At 42.5% G+C, this 17,208-nt stretch overlaps 1 protein-coding gene across 1 annotated transcript in view; it reads right to left on the bottom strand.

Moving 5' to 3' along the window:
* The window catches only part of dyrk1b (dual-specificity tyrosine-(Y)-phosphorylation regulated kinase 1B), an 81,121-nt gene extending 64,733 nt beyond the window's left edge, over window positions 1-16,388 (bottom strand). The window contains exon 1 of the mRNA XM_036558924.1: window positions 15,584-16,388. The gene's annotated coding sequence lies outside the window, so the exon portion shown is untranslated. The remainder of the gene's footprint in view (window positions 1-15,583) is intronic.
* Between the last annotated feature and the right edge of the window lie 820 nt (window positions 16,389-17,208).

The raw sequence follows: 17,208 nt of genomic DNA on the forward strand, positions 1-17,208 counted from the left end.
CAGCGCTCAGCTCAGGAACACAGCCGTTAGCATAGCATCAGCATCAACGCAGAGTTATTATCGATTATAATCATGTTTAATAAAACGTGATCATCTGTGGAGAAAATCACTCTCAGGCTGCTTTTGAAGGTGATAATCTAAAAAACGCTCACTGTACGTTTCTACTGTCTGTTTACTGACCGTTTCTCTGAGTTTGTATTCAGTGAATTTTACAGAACGAATCAGAATTAAAACAGAAGAACTGAATCCAGATTTGAGGATTCAGTGATTTATTATTTCCTACAGAATCAGAATCACAAACTGAATCACTGAGGTCAGACATTTACAACCCTGAGAGAGAGAGAGAGAGAGAGAGAGAGTGTGAGAGAGTGGGAGAGAGAGAGTGTGTGTGTGAGAGAGAGAGGGAGAGAGAGAGAGAGTGAGAGAGAGAGAGAGAGAGAGGGAGAGAGAGAGGGAGAGAGAGTGTGAGAGAGAGAGAGTGTGTGTGAGAGAGAGAGAGAGAGAGAGAGAGAGAGAGAGAGAGAGGGAGAGAGTGGGAGAGAGAGTGTGTGTGAGAGAGAGAGAGAGAGAGAGAGGGAGAGAGAGAGTGAGTGTGAGAGAGAGGGAGAGAGTGAGTGTGAGAGAGAGAGAGGGAGAGAGAGAGAGAGAGAGAGAGAGAGAGAGAGAGAGAGTGTGTGTGTGTGTGTGTGAGAGAGAGAGAGAATGAGAGAGATTGAGAGAGAGAGAGAGAGAGAGAGAGACCTGTATAACTAACAGATCACATTAACTCTCAGTAAAAAGCTCCTCTGCTCTTTATCTGTCTGTATATGCTCCTCTGGACCTGACGGCCCCCCGCAGACTGAGAGACCCTCACACAAACATTTAAAGTGAGTCACTCCGTCTCGTGTTTACGGTGTGAAGGGTGATCTCCTCGGTGCCACAGCGCCTGTGTGGACCACCCAGTCGGGCTCGTTCCGGGGGGCACAGCGGTGCCTGTAGATCTGAAAGTGCTCATATTGGAGGAGATTCGTTTCCTGGAGAGCTGGACGATCTCTCACGGTCACCACCATCATCACCGCGACACAGAACCGCACGGTACCCACAGAACACTGGATTATGGTTACGTTACTCACGTCACACGATGAAAACATCCACAAACCAGTTTGTGGTTCACACTGTCGCTGCAAACCGTCTTCATTTCTGAAGGTTTATTCTATATAGAACCTTTCTGAAAAGGGCTCTATGTAGCACCAAAACGGGTTCTACTTTTTATATGATATGATGTCAAGATTGTAACGCTTAACTTTACCATCATGCTTAACCTGTAACTAAGGTTACTGTGAGAGTTCTGGACAGTTTCTATTGGTCCATTTATCATGAAACTCTGAGAGCCACTAACAGTTGACAAAAGTGTCCGGTGATGTAATGTGAACTGTAATGTAAAGGCGCTTCCAGGCAGTGACGTCACCGTTTAAGTGTGATGTTCTTCTTTTAAGGTTGAGTTTATATCAGTGATGCTATTAGCAAACAGAGAGTTACTTTACTTACAGCAGACTTACTTAAAAAAAAGGCTATAAAACTAATAAAAAAATATTTGGGTCACTCTACAGAAACGTCCATTTTAGTGTCCCTAGCGTTTACAGATATATTACACTTAAAAACATGTTTGGGTTACAATTTAAATTATATTTTAAAATAAAACAATAAGTTATTTTAACAATTACACTTTCTTGAGCCTCAATTTAGCAATATTAGTTTTTAAATCAATCATACAGAATTCCAATCACCACAGAAGAGCTCGTCCCCACAGTCATGTGTGAAGGCTGAGGCCACATTTTGAGGTAAAAACATGTTTTTCTACAATTTTAACTGCAATAATCTATACATGACTATGGAATATATGATTTAAATAACATAAAGGAAACAAACACCAAATAAATATTATAAAATATATAATGAAAGTTGTTGTCCCCAGGAGTCGTGTCACTGGTGTTACTGCGTAACAAAAAATCTCTTATTTTGAAATAAAAGTCACACTGATGACATCACTCGACTTCCTTTTCCCTGTTTTCTGAGGATCTATGAAGAAAAGCACATGGTGAGTCCACTGTGTCTTTCAGTTATCAGAGATTTTCTCATTTAGCTCATGATTTCATATGAAGCTTTTAGCTGAAGTCACTGGTGTGACCGACTTTATTCTGAGGTCATTGTGAAAAAATAGAATACAAATGGATTAAATTCCATATTTTAGTGGATATTCCATGATTGACAACATGTGGTTTGATGCTCTGTAGCAGCCATTTTGTAAAATGCATTGTTCATTAAAAATGTCTCTGGTGTTCCTTTATTATGTGTAACACCAATGAGGATCAGTAACACCAGTGACTCCTATGGATGTGCTAATATGGCTAACAGCAAACAGAACGCACTCAATCAATCAATCCATTAATCAATCACTCAACCAATCACTCACTGAATTACTCAATCAACCAACCACTCAATCATGCATTCACTCAACCATTCAATCACCCAATTTATCTATCAATTATTTACTTAATCACTCAATTATTTACTCAATTGATCCATTCATCAATCACTCAATCATTGTCACTTAATTAATCAATTAATTACTCACTCCATTAATCAATCAATTGATCATGCAATCAATAACTCAATCACTCCATTAATCAATCAATGACTTAGACATTCCATTTATCAATCACTCAACCACTTCATTAATCACTCACTCCATGTTCAAAACCAGTACCGAATGGTCCTTTACTGTTCTATACAGAACCACTGCCTTTACTGAAGAACCAATGTCCCGACTGTAAGAACATCAGTAAAAATACAGGTTTCACTTTTTCTAAACTGAGAGAGAAAAACATTTCTGTTCGGTTCCTAAAGTTAAAGTGTGGTTTAGATTTACAACATTGTTATTACTATATTATTATTGTGTTACAGAGAGAGAGAGAGAGAGAGAGAGAGAAGAAAGAGAGACAAGGAGAGAAAAGGAGAGAGAGGAGAGAGAGAGAGAAAGAGAGAAGAAAGACAGAAAAGGGGAGAGAGAGAGAGAGAGAGAAGAAAGAGAGAAAAGGAGAGAGGGAGAGAAAGAGAGAGAGAGAAAAAAGAGAAGAAAGAGAAAAGGAGAGAGAGAGAAGAGAGAGAGAAAAGGAGAGAGAGAGAGAGAGAGAGAGAGAGAGAGAGAGAGAGAGAGTGTTTCTCTCTATCCTGTGCAGAATCGTGTAAACAGTCATAAACGTTAAAGTATTTAGTTTAATTTTTCGGTTCTGGCGCGACGCTGAAGTAGAACTTTAACATTTAACTTCAACCCACACACTTTCACTCAGCTACAACAAACCGGCCCACAGACCCCTAAACCGGGGGGTCCGGGGTGTAAATCTGTGACCTCACAACAACTACAACTCACTCAACTCAGTCTATGGGACGAATTTCACAACAAAACAAAGAACCACACAAACAAAACATCAAGCTTTTCTGGATATTTAAGTTTACAAATAACCCCAGAAATGTGTTTTTAACTCTGTTTGTTTGTTTATAATAACAGTCAGATCAAATGGTCCTGAGAAACAGACATTTCAACTATATATCATATAATGTATAGTATAAAATGACTAATCTGTGAGTTCTGATGTTTCACAGCTTTCAGCTCATCTGAAGAAACGTTAGATGTGTCTAGATTGGTGAAGAGAGCTGAATGAAGTTCTAATATCATGTAAACATGTAAAAATTAAACGCAGCCTCTACAGACGCTGATTCACTCAGAATAACACAAGTACTGAGCTGAGACACTGAGCAGCGCTGCTAACGCTGAGCACTGGAGCTAAAGCAGGCGGTGATGTTCACAGTAGGACAGTTCGGTCTCTGTACGGCCTGATTTACAGAAAATCACTGTATTAATGTTTATACTTCACTATCATATTCAGTCAAATAGAGTAAAGTCTCCAAGACAGACTTTGGTAGCAAATGTCAACTATTTCGCCTCCGTTTTGTTAGCCTACGCGTCCCCACGAGTATTGGGGAAGCGGTTGTAATTGTGTTTGTCTGTTTATAAACAGGCTAAAATCTCACAGTGTATTCCTGGTGGGAATCTGCCAAGGCGGAATGTTTAAAGTGACCAACGGCTTTGTGTCCAACAGTGATGGAGTCAGTAATTCTTCTCAGTGTGTGCAGATCCTCCTCCACTGCCAGCTTGAGCCGTCTGCTCATTAGTGCTGCAGCTACACTCTGCTTACGTCTCACAGTACCAGCTGGTATCAGATGTTGGTATTGGTGAATTTTTATGAGTACAAAGAAATGAGCATGGTATCGGACGGTATTACCAATACCCGATAACGATACCAGTATATTGGTGCATCCCTAGTATGCATGTATATACATGTGTATGTGTACATATATATATATATACCTGTAAGTGTATGCATGGTTCACCTGCAGCATCATTAAGGCCCTAACTGTCCCGCACTCACGTCCCCTATTACGACTCACAGTATTGACCATACTTTACTGAATTATCCACCATGTATGTCCAGCATACAAACAATAACCCACTCGCTGAACGTCACACATCAGCTACAGCATCACATAAAGAGTAGCCGATATAACAGCAGCATATCATCACAAATCTACAAGACATCTCGATACACCATATCCACCACCTCACTGAGTCAAAAACCATGCAGCAGCGCTCCATTTGAAAACGACTATGAATAACAAACTTCGAACACAATTTTTATTCAGCGTTTCACACACAGTGTTGCACTAAAGTTACCAGGCTAATTATACCGTATTCTTATGGATACATGCAGTTGGTCATGGGTTCTTAAAGTACTGACCAGATCCACGACAGGCTCAGAAAAGAATACGCAATAATAGAATTTATCACAGTAACAAGAAATATCGTCGTACTGCCCACACCAAGCCACTGAGCCAGCATGAGCCCACATTACACCTTACTGGGCAGAAACTAGCAGTATGTGGTGCTAATCTGGGTCCACATCCACTTATCTGCAGGATCCTGTCCATGAAGACGTACAGCAAGGTTGCGATTATAAGTCGACAAAATCATGAATCCTTGCACTGTAATGCTCTGGAGAATAATACGACTCCTACTGTTACATTTAAAAATCTCTATAATGTTCATATGATCCACACAGTCACTCTGACAGACTGTAATACACTACAGGAAGTGTAGGGGGCGATATGGCTTCTACTGTTTCATTTAAAAAGCTCTATAATGTTCATATGATCCACACAGTCATTCTGACACACTGTAATACACTACAGGAAGATACATGCGAATTCTCTAAGACCAGGACCGTTATTATATCCAAAGTCAGAAAACGCAGATTAGTGTCCACCCTGAGCTGCACTGGTGATGGACGGCTGAACGATATGGAAAAATATCACACTGTGATAGTCGTGTGCCAGGCAATACATTAAAAACACATTCATACACTTCATGAGACATAATTAAAGCCTGCATTAGATCAAAATGATTTAATCTGACCAAAATAATTGGTTTGTTTAATTATATGAAAGTTTTGTTTCATCAAAACATCCATAGATCTTGAACATGTGGTTGCTTGTATCATGGTTCGAGGTCTAGGGGTGGGTAATATGGCAAAAATATATCACGATACTGCAAGACATTTTCACAATACACAATATACATCACGATATTTAGTTTTTCTGAGATTTAATAAGTTGAAACAGATAAAATGGAACCTGTAGTGCCACATGAAACTATACTATAATAATAATAATAATAATAATAATAATAATGATAATAATATTATTAATCATCATAATAAACCTACAAATGACTTTTATTCAATTTTTTACAAACAGTAGTGCGGCTAAATCCAATTAAACAAGCCTAATTATCAGTACTTTGTAATGAAACATGTTCTTTAAGTCCTGCCGACATCCGTTGTGACATAATTTATCACAACAAAGATAAAACATCATCATACAGCCCACCTCCGAGCTAGAATAATGATACATTGCGCTGGGGGATATCATACAATACTGTGTTTGCTAATTAGCTTTCCAGTTATCTTCAGGCTACTGACAACTTATAACACAAGGCAAGATTTAAAAAATAAATAAACAAACCAATTTTAACAATTAAGACAATTAAGACTACACTGACCAAACTAATGCTAATTGTTTTAGCATAGCTGACAATAAATGGAGGTTTTCAGGCATCAAACAGCACAATAACATTTGCATAATTAGCTTTCAGGACTGAACACCATCCTGACTTCAGCTCACATAGTACACGCATCTTCAGCATGTGAACTACATATTACATGATTATTACAAGGCCCAGTCCCATTTCACCCCTCCCCCCTACCACTCAGCCCTTAGCCCTCTGTTTTGGGTGTTCTTGTCTAGGGGTAGGGTGTCCTGATTCTTGTCGAGATAGAGGGGGAGGGTGAAGTGTTAGAGCTACATGACCCTCCAAACGGAGGTTTTTTAAAAACTCCAAACAGAGAGATATGAGAAAAAAGAAAAACCAGCAAAATGGAGAACAAGAGACCAAAGAAACACACAAATGTGAGAATTTTCTCTGTTAAAAATTACGATAACCAACATATTATCTTAGTATAATATAGTTTCAGTGTATTTTGGTCGTTTTATTCATAACAAGCATAAAAAAATCGCCAATAGCATGCTAATGTCTTAGTAGCTAGCTAGCTAACTTTCCCGTTCCACCTTAAATAGTTCAGCAGTTCTGACACCTGAAGAGTCAGAATGTAATTGCTGCTCCATTTAAGGTGGAACGGGAAAATCTGAACAAGAACCTGGTGAATATCTGACTTCAGCTTCGTATCACTGAAGAATTAGGGGTGGGTGATAATAAATAATTGCCCCCCTCTTTGAAGATCATATGATGCCCTAAATGTAACTAAAGCCCAGCAGTGAGGAGCTGAACTTTACCCTCCTCTGCTGTCACTGCAGACTGGCAGGGTCGCCTACAGAGCAGCGCTGGTAGCTGTTAATGAAGTGATGCTCTTTTTATTTGAGGGTCCCATTTCAGAGGGAAGAGTTCAACCACTACCCTGTAACTCAGTTCCAAAGGGTTAGGGTGACACTCGAAAACAAGGGGTAGGGGTAAAAAGAAGAAACGGGACTGGGCCTAAAATCAGGCATAACTTGTCTAGTGCACCTGTAGCGAAGGTGAGCACCACGGCAGTATTTGGAGACGTTTTCATGAAACATAATACGTACCATAATGCAGCAAAACTGTAGTGCTGCGTTTTAAAAAGGCAGTGTTTGCAAAAATAAGCTAGAACTGGATCAAACAATTGGCTAAAATAAATGAATAAAATAAACATAATCAGCTACTTGTAACTACACCGTTTACGCAGTTGTTGCTGTTTACAGGCTCTTTATTGTCGTTGAGTGTTCCAGGCATGCTGACCACATCCATCATATACTCAGAAAAGAGCCCTGTGATGGAATTTATCACCGTAACAATAACATATCACCGTATCGTTCACTCCTAATGCAGTTACAGAGCTGCAGGCCTCACGGATGCAGGCTAAGATGGAGCTGAACAGCGTCTGTGGACGGGAATCTGCGGGATTACAGCCGTTACCTGTGCGCTCTCCTCGCTGTGGAGAATGGACGAGCTCCTCACTCTCCTGTTGATGTAAGCAGCGCTACCGACCAATCTGGGCGTCCGCTGGGTCATATAGAACAGCTGAGCTGTTAGCGTTGCTAGGTCATGCAGACAGAGTCGGGCAGTTCAGCTCGGGGACTGAACTAAACTCCGCTTCTCCTACCAGCCGGACCGGCATCCTCAGCCTATATCAGCGTGTACAGGATATCAGAATCTATCAGTGCAGGAGGATGTGGTAGATTAAAGGCGACACGTCCTTAAAATAACAATGCTAATGTCACTAATAATGTCTTTAAGAGAACAGCCACCGGTTAGCATGATGAAAATGACACCACACTGTTAGGAGCAGCAGCAGGTGTGGCTAATCTACACTGAACTGACATTCATTGTGGAACGCATGTATAAATTAGTAATAATCGTTAGTTAAAGTCTTATAAATAAATGTGGCAGAAAAGGACACATACGCATCACGATATCTGGCTTTTCTGAGATTTAATGAGTTGAAACAGATTGAGAATCGATACAGTATCATAGTGACGCCACTGAAGAACCCTTTTAGTTCCCTACAGAAGGTTGTTCTTTCTTACTAGAACCCTTGATTATGCCTTTTACTCCCATTTCATCCCACAGCACCCTCATTTTTAAAAGCTGTATGTTTGCATCTATATATGTATGTGTATATATACACCAATCAGGCGTAACATTCTGACCACCTCCTGGTTTCTACGCTCATTGTCCATTTTATCAGCTCCACTTACTATATAGGTGCACTTTGTAGTTCTACAGTTACAGACTGTAGTCCATCTGTTTCTCTGATACTTTGTTAGCCCCCTTTTACCCTGTTCTTCAGTGGTCAGGACCCCCATGGACCCTCACAGCAGCACTGCTGGGTCTGATCCACTCAGACCAGCACAACACACACTAACACACCACCACCACGTCAGTGTTACTGCAGTGCTGACCACTGAAGAACAGGGTAAAAGGGGGCTAACAAAGAATGCAGAGAAACAGATTACATGCAAAGATTTGTGGCAGACGGGTCCTGTTGTGTTGGGCTTAAACCCCTGACCGCTGGGTGGACGTGTCGTAATCTTCAGCCATTTTTTCCTTTTTTCATATTTTAGGTATATGGTGGTTTTATAATACGCCAGTTTTTCTAAAATCAGATTTTAAAAAATCGCAATGTATCGAGATATATTGAATCGTAACCTCTGTATCATGACACGTATCGTATCGCCAGGTTCTTGATGATACACAGCCCTAATTAATGGTGTAGGGCTCCACAGTATACTTTAAAAAAAAAGACGGATCTTCAAGGGTTCTCTAGCAAAGAAAGCGGTTCTATATAGAACTATGAACACTCAGAGAACATTTTGCATGATTAAAGGGTTCTTTGCATGGTGAAATGGCTCTCCATTCTGGTGAAGAATGTGCTGTAGATGGTTCTATATAGCACCTTTCTGGAAAGGGTTTGTAACAATAGAGGAACCCTTTATGGTGCTATAAAGATCCCTTGAATGACCATCTTTTTGAAGCACTGAAATTTGGTACAACTGGTGGCTAATTGCTTCCATTCATTGTTAGCAACATTATCACATATGGTTGAACTGTTCCTTTAACCCAAAAACCCCTGTGGGTTGGTTTTCCCGGACAGGGATTAAGACCAGTCCTGGACTAGACTTAATCCCAGTCCTGGACTAGGCTTAATCCCTGTGCAGGAAACTGACTCAAAAGCAGATAACAGTGAAGGAACTCTTACGAGAGAAACGTCCAGCATGGTGTCATCTGAATAACGTCAACATGCTATGCTATTACTTTTCATTTGTTAGCATTTTAGCACCAACCAGAACACACCAGGTAATCAGGGTTTACACGAGAACCTGAACATTAGAACCAGGTGGGCTGGGAACTGCATTTTCAACCTCTGTGTGACCAAGTGGGTAAAAAAACCACGCCGCATGAAAGCAACAAGCTACTTCACAGTCGGCTACTGAGTCTAAGGCTACGTTCACATTACCAGGCTGAAGTGGCACAAATCGATTTTTTGCCCTAATGTGACTCAGATCTGATGTTTTCAGGGCTGTGTGACACACAAATCTGATCTTTTCAAATCCAACCTTTTTTCCCCACTGACCTGTGCCATCATTCAGTGTTACCATGGCAGCAGCGCCGAACAGAAGTTAAAACCTGTAAATGGTGGAAAAGCAGCTCATCTCACCTTTTTCTCCTTCGTCTCGCTCTAATAATGAAGCTGAGAGCTGATCAGAGTTAATGATCTTCTCAGCGAAGCTCGTTCTGCTCGTTAGTTTGTGCTGATGATGAACGTGATTCATTCACGTGACGTTACTGAGTAGGATGAGCTCACGAGGGTCATTTCAGGACGCCGGTTCGTCAAATTAATGAAAGATTTGAGTCACTTTACCTAAACGAGTGTGGACCATCGTGTCAGAGAGATCGGATTTGAGCAAAAAATCGGATTTGAGCAGCGAGGCTTGTAACGTGAACGTAGCCTATATGTCGAGGAATTCCCAGTCAGTCGAATGCTTTAAAGTGTATAAAATGATATTAAGGCAGCTAACAATGAAGGAATTCTTGTAGCGGTTAACATGACCACAGCTAAATACACTAGCATTGCCAGTTACCTTTCATTCACAACAAGAAACACTGGCACGTGCAGATTAACTGGTCCTATAAAGGATATTAAGGGACACAAACAGGGTCACTGAAGGTCAGCTGAAAAGCTGCTGTGCCGCAGTGGCAGTGCTGGCTCCGAAAAAGCGGCCACCCATTGGAAAACCGACTTGTTTGGGGCCACATGCGAATCAATGAAGAATCACATGAATGGAGGGGACTGTCCTGAAAGAGAGAGGGTAAAGTCACACTGGGACAGAGCCACAGGAAGAGAGAGAGATCAGGCCGACAGGGACACGACAGGCTTAACCAGAGCTGCAGCTAACAGCTATTTCTATAATCTGTTAATCTGTCAATTATTCAATTAATCTCGAAAATAAAATATGAACTAAAGCTAGTTAGTCTTACGGAACGGTTACGCCCTTTACTCCTATTTCGTCCGCGTCACAGCGCCCCCGTTATCAAAACGTCTGTCTGTGCAACAAGCGCTTGTAAGCAATAGAAGCCATATCGCCCCCTACACTTCCTGTAGTGTATTACAGTCTGTCAGAATGACTGTGGATCATACAAACTTTATCCTTTTATTTTTAAGTGAATGAGAAGTTAACGTTTCTCCATAAACAATGATTAATCGACTTTTCTCGACTGCGGCACCCAGTGTTGAGTGGGAATGCCCACGAACTTGTTTTGAGCTGCTCTCCCTGCACGTTTACCCGCTTTCATTCTTCAACACCAAGAGCAGTTAGGAAAAAAAAGGGGCCATGCCTTTTTCCGTAAGCGCCGGGGCACCGCTTCACGCCGTAAATCTGCCTCAGCGCGTCCGAAAAGCTGCGAGGGGAGGAGGGAGCGCCCTGAACTTTTGAGAAGACTGGGAATCTCGTCTTCTCCGTGACTTAAAACCAATCAAAACTGATCAAATCAGGACTAAATCGGTACATAAACGCCGTATCCTGAGTGGTTCTCCACAAAGTGGACTAATGGAACTAATGGCAAAAATGACTAGCCAGGGGTTCCAAAGGTGAAGGAGGCTAAGTTTGGACCATTCAGGGTCAGTATGCGTGCAACAATGTGTGACATATGACAAAATATTGGAAACCTGATCTTATTAATGCAAAATAAATTGTTAAACAACAAACGTTTAATAAAAATAAGGCCTGTTGGAGGAACAGTTTGGTGGAAATGTCTCTCTTACTCCAAACCAATCAGTTAAGACATGTTTGATTCTGAAGTTGGCTTCTTTAGCTTTAGCATTAGAGCTGCAGGGCTAATGTAGATAACAAGCAAAAAATGTTGAGTGACACTGAATTATTTCACTTCATTTTTTACAATCTACTTTTATATAATCTGTTAAGTAAGTAATCTATTAATCTTTAAAGCAATCTAAATTGCTTTATTGGTAAACTGACTTTTATTGGGAAGTGCAGTGAGGCTACGTTCTTTTTTCACATACAGTAAGTCATTATTTTTTAATATTTTTAAGAAATGTGAGTTTGCTCAGAAATGAGGACAAATTTGTGTCACAGACTCCAACTAATCAGTGTCCACCAATGCCAGCTCTAAAATGGAGTAAAAAGAACAAGCTAAGCTAGATGTTACTAAAATATTAAAGGGAATTGCCACCAATTATCGTTCTGAAAATGACCCAACATTAGCATGTATGGTTGAGATATGGTTGAGGCAGCGAACAATAAGTCTTCTTGGCGGGTGGGAAGGGTCACAGTGACCTCAGCCGACTAATATGAAGAGCTGGACAGCTGAATTAACAATGCTAAAATGCTAACACACCTTTTATTCATTATTAGCAAACAGCAAAAGTTCAGGAAAGTGCAATGACCTTCCTACTGAGGTCACTTTCACACCAAACGTCCAGCAAAGCACACCAACAGGTTGTCTACATACTAAATAGTGCACCAAACGCCCAAAAAACTTCGGGGACTTTTGATGAAAACGTCATTTCTTCCATCAGAAGACGACAGACCGCTGTCAGTTTACATGATAAATAACCGCCGCTTCCAAAATCTTGAAAAAGACCAAATATGACCACCTTAAAAAGTCCCTGGCCAAGTGCTTCTTCAGCCCAACCCCAAAGAACATCCATGCCATGTTATGCCTTCGCTAACAGCAAACAAGCTAATTAAAACCAGAGTTGTGTGTCGACTTGTCAAACAGAAATAAACCCCAAAACTAAGATTCCCTGATGAAAATGAATGATAAAACAAGGAGCTGACAGCAGGAGAGGAGAGAACGGGCTAAATAAAGAAAGCCAGAGAGGTCTGGCCTTGACGAGGCCTAGCTAAGAGAACGTGTTCACAATGAAGAAATCAAGTTCCAGTGATTAAAAGAAGCAGATCAGAGAGATGCAGATGGAACCGTCAGACTTTCAATCAGGACTGAATGGATATGTGTGAAAGCAGACCATTCATTCTAATCAGATCAAACTTATACACTGTTTAAAATAAGGTTCCTGAATGGTTCTTGGCTTGGATTCATGGTTCTAGAAGAAGCCTGGTGAGAACAGATCGCAACCTGAACATTATATGGAAGTTGGTTTAAACTTTAAGAAGGTTCTTCGCATTTGCATATCTCACTTACAAAGAACCAGGTTCTACGAAGGTTTTTGAGGGAACCAATGGCAGATCTTCTATGCAACCTTTTAAGCACCATAACTAAATTCTGAGATTTACTCACACCTGAGATTATCACTTCAGCTGCATCTGAGCAACCTGAGCGATGATAGTTTACAGACTGTCTTAACTATATCTAGACCAGGGGAGATGGAACGTGGTCTAGATTATGGGTGCTCAATCCTGGCCCTGAAGATGTACCACCCTGCAGAGTTCATATCCAACACACCTGGCTCTACTGTCACCTGAGGCCTTCAATACCTGGCTCAAGTGGTTGGTAAAGTTAGATCTCCAGGACAAAGATTGAGCACCCATGATCTAGACCACGTTCCATCTTTTTTGCATCTAGATCTTGTTACAAGAAAGCAATGTAGACAGACCTAAGGCAAGAACATACAGGATTTGTAGAAATGTAGTCCAGAATGATGGGGAGAGATTATTTTCTGCAATATGAAAGGCTCTTTAGAGAACCAAATCGGTTTCTTTTATAGCATTGCTCCAAAAAAACCCATTTTGGATCCCTTAAGACTGTAGCAGCAATGAAGAAATGAGGAGACCAAATTCTGAGAGGTTTCCAAGTCACACCTGAGACTATCACCTCAGCAGCATCTGAGCATCCTGAGGGATGATAGTTTACAGACTGCTGTAACTATATCTAGACCACGGGAGACGGAACGTGGCCTAGATCATGGGTGCTCAATCCTGGCCCTGAAGATTTACCACCCTGGAGAGTTCAGATCCAACACACCTGGCTCTACTGTCACCTGAGGCCTTCAATACCTGGTTTAAGTGTGTTAGATTAGGGTTGGAGCTAAACTCTGCAGGGTGGCAGATCTCCAGGACAAGGATTGAGCACCCATGATCTAGACCACGTTCCATCTTTTTTGCATCTAGATCTTGTTATGAGAAAGCAATGAAGGAAGACCTAAGGCAAGAACATATGTGATTTGTAGAAATGTAGTCCAGAATGATGGGTAGTAGTTTTTTCTGCAATACGAAAGGTTCTTTAGAGAACCAAAACACTTTCTTCTAAAGCACTGCTCCAAAAGAACCCATGTTGGACCATCTAGATCATGTTAGATTCCATCACTTTTGCATCTAGACCCTGTTGAAGGGAAACCTGAGGCTGCAACACCTGAGTTTAGTGATCTGAAAATTAAGAACAATGGGGGAATAGCTTCCATTTCCGAAAGACAGAAGGTTCTTTAGGGAACCAAACCTGGTTCTTCTATGGCAGTGGTGGCTAATCCTGCTCCTGGAAACCTACCTGGAGATCCAACACACCTGGCTCTAATATTCAGATACTCGTGAAGGCTTTCATTACGTGGATCAGGTTAAGGTTGGGACTGTTGGTAGACTGTGGTTGGTAGATCAGGACTGAGCACCTCTGTTCTACGGTATCGCTCCAGAGAACCAAAACCAGTGTATTTAAGATGACTCAGTTGCTAGCCCACTAGCCCAATGTCAAACTGCACCCATGCTGCTTTCCTTTACCATACTGACACTAGAACGCTCCAGATGATCTCTTATGTGTTACCAGGCCACATTTACACGACCATGAACCTCCCGGCCCTGACGAATCTCCAGGGGAACCATTTCTGAGGCGGATGCATTGGTGAAAATGGCAACATGGAAAAGGAGCAGCAGGAAAAGTGAGTCCATTTTGAACCGGCATTGTACTTCAGCACCACAGCAAAAGCCTTGCACAAACCGCTCCAAGGAGATGAGGGGTGTAGGCACGGTCACATCACAGCCTTTCAGCACACAGATGGAGGAAAAAGCATTTAAAAAGCAGATCAGATCACGCTGATCACGTTTATGTGCCATTTTACCATCTGATACCCCAGAAAAGGTGGGGGTCCATCGTCTTTTTTTGCACACAAGCCATCACCAGTGTGCACGTATGCACATTAAGGGTAAAAATTGTAACGTCACCCTATAGCCATTGGAAATATATCCGCATATATTGGTGCCTGGGCTTCAGCAAATCATGCATATGCACCTATAGGCATGGATGGCATGGATGGTTGGTGTTAAAATAAATTGCAAGCAATTTCAGCTTGTCTTCTGCAACACTGCAGTTTTGCATTAATGTAATTGTGGCGTGTAGGGAGGTTTTTGATTAATACAAATACATATATATAGACAATCAATTGGCCAGCTTCACATAGACAGATTAAGGGTTTTAAGAAATGTAGTCCAATAGCAAGTTTGATGGTGCAGACCTGATTGAAGATCATGCTAACACATTAGACGTTAGCTGGTCATCATTAAGACACCATGGCAGTGGGTAGATATTATCTTCAATGGCTGATGGCCGTTTTTTGGTCATTTTTCACCCAATATGCATCCAAGCAAACGCTGAAGGATGGTGTAGGGCTTGGGGGGATGAGGAGAACAACCGGAATGAACAACCACGGCTCTTTTTTTGACCCACTTTAGATGAAACTCTAAGCCGAACAGCACCCAACCAGAAGCCCGGCACCGCTCGGCCTGCTCAGCGGCCACTCAGCGCGCTGTCTCCGGGAAGAAATCGGGCAGCCGCGGTGCTGCCGTGAACATGAACGTCTGAGCAGCTTCCAGAGCCATTAGCCCGCCTTCTTCGGCGTCCAATGACCCACCTCAGCGGTCTTGAAAAACCCCGACAGAGATGAAAATGCGAAAACGCACCAGCCGGCGGCCGTTTTCTGTTTCTTACCTCAGGCGGCGGCGGTTCGTGTCCAGCTTCCCGGAGCAGCCATTAGCGGCGGCAGCCTCCTTCTCCTTCCCCTCCGCCTGGCTCCTAAACCTCCACAAACACAGAGCTAGCAGCCAGACCGGACCAAAAAACACCGGCAAAGGACCCCCCTCCCCCCCCGAAATCGCCACCCCTCCAACGGGTGCGATTCCCCAACCGAAAATCTTCTGAAGATGACCGTTAATGTTTTTTAGCTGTTAGGCTAGTATTTCTGTGGAATCCTCATCGCCGCCGCTGCAGTCAGTCAGTCAGTCGGTCGGTTAGATCTCCCTCAGCACAGTCCCTGAAACTAGGTCCGAAAAAAAGCGCCAGCCAGCGGGCAACACACAGCCAAAAACAGCTTCTGAGTGTTGATTATTTTCTTCGGTACTCCTCCTTTCCCTCCTCGGCTCGTTCTCCCCCTCACTCTGTGAGAAATCGGAGAAATCTCCCCGCCAGTCGGTCGCTGTGTGCGGCGGCTAGCTCTCTCAGGCTAGCTAGTTTTGCATTGAGGAGGTTCGGCTGCTTGTTGTGGTGGTGCAGCGGCGGCAGCAGCAGAGAGGAGGAGGAGGGGGAGGAGGAGGGGTGTAGGGGTGAGAGGGAATTAAAATTGGTAAAAAATAAAACAAAAGCGAGCGACATCAACCAAAAGAAAAAAGAATAAAAACGAAAAACCGGGGTGGCTACAATTATAGCGCTGTGCTTTCGCCCAGGGAACCCCCCCCTCAGCAGTGCCCGCTAATCTCGCCTCGGCTCCTCTCCTCGGCTCCGCTCGGCTCGGCTCGGCTCTGCTGCCTGCCTGGCTGGGAGAGAGGGTAAGCGCGCCCCCGCAACCGGGCTCGTCCCCGACCGCTTTCGCTGGGAGAAGTGAAGCTCGCGCCCCACCACCGCCACCCCTCCCTCCCCAAAAGCGCGCCCCCGATTCCGTGCAGCAGCTTTGCTCACAAAATGGCCGCCTAAACAAACCAGAATGCTCGGGTTGGAAAGCGGCTGGTGCAAATAAACGGATATTTAAAGGGTAAAACCCATCGTGAAAAGTGCAATAATCGAAAAAAATACCTTGGTTTTTCTGTGAAATGATAAATCGGACGATTTGTGCTTAAAAAGTGATTTGGCTAGCCAACTACCCTCTCCTATCAGCCGGATGCTAACAGCTATGCTAACCAGAAGCAGGGGGATAACATTAATACTGCAGATATAAACCAAATATCAGAATCAGGGAAGTAACTAGTAAGTAGTTATTGCACAAAGCAGGATTTCTCAGTTTAGCCAGATAACTTAAGCCCAGAGATTAGGACTGTATAATAGAAATGTCCCTCAGCTCTTTTCATGTTGTACTGGCTTTACTTTGGGCTTAAGTTATCTGGCTAAACTGAGAAATCCTGCTTTGTGAAAAACCCGCAGGGGCCGTATTACAGAAACATCCTAAATCTGTTTAGTCACCATGATAAGTTAGGACTGAATTTAGCTATTACAGAATAACAGTTCCTAACTTCATAATCTTCTCCATTTACTACAGATAAGAAAACAGTTACACAAACATCCTAACTAGACTAAACCTCCTAAATCCTGTCCTAACTTTAGGATGAACCCCAACAGGGTCCTCA

Source organism: Colossoma macropomum, unplaced genomic scaffold (assembly GCF_904425465.1).
Source record: "Colossoma macropomum unplaced genomic scaffold, Colossoma_macropomum, whole genome shotgun sequence".
NCBI lineage: Eukaryota > Metazoa > Chordata > Actinopteri > Characiformes > Serrasalmidae > Colossoma > Colossoma macropomum.